Below are 3578 nucleotides of genomic sequence, written 5' to 3'. Positions count from 1 at the left end.
CTGTAAATCCTCCTGGAAATGTAAGGACTCTACTTTTTGCACTTCCTCTTTAATTACTCCTGGAAATGTAAGAACTTTACTTTATGCGCTTCCTCTGTAATCCCTCCTGGAAATGTAAGAACTTTACTTTATGCACTTCCTCTGTAATCCCACCTGGAAATGTAAGAACTTTACTTTATGCACTTCCTCTGTAATCCCTCCTGGAAATGTAAGAACTTTACTTTATGCACTTCCTCTGTAATCCCTCCTGGAAATGCAAGAACTTTAATTCACTTCCTCCGTAATCCCTCCTGGAAATGTAAGAAATCTACTTTGTGCGCTTCCTCTGTAATCCCTCCTGGAAATTTAAGAACGTTGTGCATTTCCTCTGTAATTCCTCCTGGAAATGTAAGAACTTTACTTTATGGACTTCCTCTGTAATCCCTCCTGGAAATGTAAGAACTTTACTTTTTGCACTTCCTCTGTAATTCCGCCTGGAAATGTAAGAACTTTACTTTATGGACTTCCTCTGTAATTCCTCCTGGAAATGTAAGAACTTTACTTTTTGCACTTCCTCTGTTAATCCTCCTGGAAATGTAAGAACTCTACTTTGTGCACATCCCCTGTAATACCTCCTGGAAATGTAAGGACTCTACTTTCTGCACTTCCTCTTTAATTCCCCCTGGAAATGTAAGAACTTTACTTTATGCACTTCCTCTGTAATCCCTGCTGGAAATGTAAGAACTTTACTTTTTGCACTTCCACTGTAAATACTCCTGCAAATGTAAGAACTCTACTTTGTGCACATCCCCTGTAATCCCTCCTGGAAATGTAAGAACTCTACTTTGTACACTTCCTCTGTAATCCCTCCTGGAAATGTAAGGACTCTACTTTCTGCACTTCCTTTTTAATTCCTCATGGAAATGTAAGAACTTTACTATATGCACTTCCTCTGTAATCCCTCCTGGAAATGTAAGAACTTTACTTTGTGGACTTCCTCTGTAAATCCTCCTGGAAATGTAAGGACTCTACTTTGTGCACTTCCTCTTTAATTACTCCTGGAAATGTAAGAACTTTACTTTACGCACTTCCTCTGTAATCCCTCCTGGAAATGTAAGAACTTTACTTTATGCACTTCCACTGTAATCCCTCCTGGAAATGTAAGAAATCTAGTTTGTGCACTTCCTCTGTAATCCCTCCTGGAAATGTAAGAACTTTACTTTATGCACTTCCTCTGTAATCCCTCCTGGAAATGTAAGAACTTTATTTTATGCCCTTCCTCTGTAATCCCTCCTGGAAATGTAAGAAATCTACTTTGTGCACTTTCTCTGTAATCCCTCCTGGAAATGTAAGAACGTTGTGCATTTCCTCTGTAATTCCTCCTGGAAATGTAAGAATTTTACATTATGCACTTCCTCTGTAATCCCTCCTGGAAATGTAAGAACTTTACTTTATGCACTTCCTCTGTAATCCCTCCTGGAAATGTAAGAACTTTACTTTTTGCACTTCCTCTGTAAATACTCCTGGAAATGTAAGGACTCTACTTTGTGCACTTCCTCTTTAATTCCTCATGGAAATGTAAGAATTTTACTATACGCACTTCCTCTGTAATCCCTCCTTGAAATGTAAGGACTCTACTTTCTGCACTTCCTCTTTAATTCCGCATGGAGATGTAAGAACTTTACTATATGCACTTCCTCTGTAAATACTCCTGGAAATGTAAGAACTTTACTTTATGCACTTCCTCTGTAATCCCTCCTGGAAATGTAAGAACTTTACTTTGTGCACTTCCTCTGTAAATCCTCCTGGAAATGTAAGGACTCTACTTTGTGCACTTCCCCTTTAATTACTCCTGGAAATGTAAGAACTTTACTTTATGCACTTCCTCTGTAATCCCTCCTGGAAATGTAAGAACTTTACTTTATGCACTTCCTCTGTAATTCCTCCTGGAAATGTAAGAACTTTACTTTATGCACTTCCTCTGTAATCCCTCCTGGAAATGTAAGAACTTTACTTTGTGCACTTCCTCTGTAATCCCTCCTGGAAATGCAAGAACTTTACTTCACTTCCTCCGTAAACCCTCCTGGAAATGTAAGAAATCTACTTTGTGCATTTCCTCTGTAATTCCTCCTGGAAATGTAAGAACGTTGTGCATTTCCTCTGTAATTCCTCCTGGAAATGTAAGAACTTTACTTTATGGACTTCCTCTGTAATCCCTCCTGGAAATGTAAGAACTTTACTTTTTGCACTTCCTCTGTAATTCCTCCTGGAAATGTAAGAACTTTACTTTATGGACTTCCTCTGTAAGTCCTCCTGGAAATGTAAGAACTTTACTTTATGCACTTCCTCTGTAATCCCTCCTGGAAATGTAAGAACTTTGCTTTATGCACTTCCTCTGTAATCCCTCCTGGAAATGTAAGAACTTTCCTTTATCCACTTCCTCTGTAATCCCTCCTGGAAATGTAAGAACTTTACTTTATGCACTTCCTCTGTAATCCCTCCTGGAAATGTAAGAAATCTACTTTGTGCACTTCCTCTGTAATCCCTCCTGGAAATGTAAGAACGTTGTGCATTTCCTCTGTAATTCCTCCTGGAAACGTAAGAACTTTACTTTCTGCACTTCCGCTGTAATCCCTCCTGGAAATGTAAGGACTCTACTTTGTGCATTTCCTCTGTAATCCCTCCTGGAAATGTAAGAACTTTACTTTGTGCACTTCCTCTGTAAATCCTCCTGGAAATGTAAGGACTCTACTTTGTGCACTTCTTCTTTAATTACTCCTGGAAATGTAAGAACTTTACTATATGCACTTCCTCTGTAATCCCTCCTGGAAATGTATGAACTTTACTTTATGCACTTCCTCTGTAATCCCTCCTGGAAATGTAAGAACTTTATTTTATGCACTTTCTCTCTAATCCCTCCTGGAAATGTAAGAACTTTACTTTATGCACTTCCTCTGTAATCCCTCCTGGAAATGCAAGAACTTTACTTCACTTCCTCCGTAATCCCTCCTGGAAATGTAAGAAATCTACTTTGTGCACTTCCTCTGTAATCCCTCCTGGAAATGTAAGAACGTTGTGCATTTCCTCTGTAATTCCTCCTGGAAATGTAAGAACTTTACTTTATGGACTTCCTCTGTAATCCCTGCTGGAAATGTAAGAACTTTACATTTTGCACTTCCTCTGTAATTCCTCCTGGAAATGTAAGAACTTTACTTTATGGACTTCCTCTGTAATTCCTCCTGGAAATGTAAGAACTTTACTTTATGCACTTCCTCTGTAATCCCTCCTGGAAATGTAAGAACTTTGCTTTATGGACTTCTTCTGTAATCCCTCCTGGAAATGTATGAACTTTACTTTATGCACTTCCTCTGTAATCCCTCCTGGAAATGTAAGAACTTTACTTTATGCACTTCCTCTGTAATCCCTCCTGGAAATGTCTGAACTTTACTTTATGCACTTCCTCTGTAATCTCTCCTGGAAATGTAAGAACTTTACTTTATGCACTTCCTCTGTAATCCCTCCTGGAAACGTAAGAAATCTACTTTGTGCACTTCCTCTGTAATCCCTCCTGGAAATGTAAGAACGTTGTGCATTTCCTC

This window comes from Phyllobates terribilis, unplaced genomic scaffold (assembly GCF_046119375.1).
Source record: "Phyllobates terribilis strain yellow unplaced genomic scaffold, ASM4611937v1 Scaffold_144__1_contigs__length_4642544, whole genome shotgun sequence".
Classification (NCBI taxonomy): Eukaryota; Metazoa; Chordata; class Amphibia; order Anura; family Dendrobatidae; genus Phyllobates; species Phyllobates terribilis.
This window is presented reverse-complemented; position numbering follows the sequence as displayed.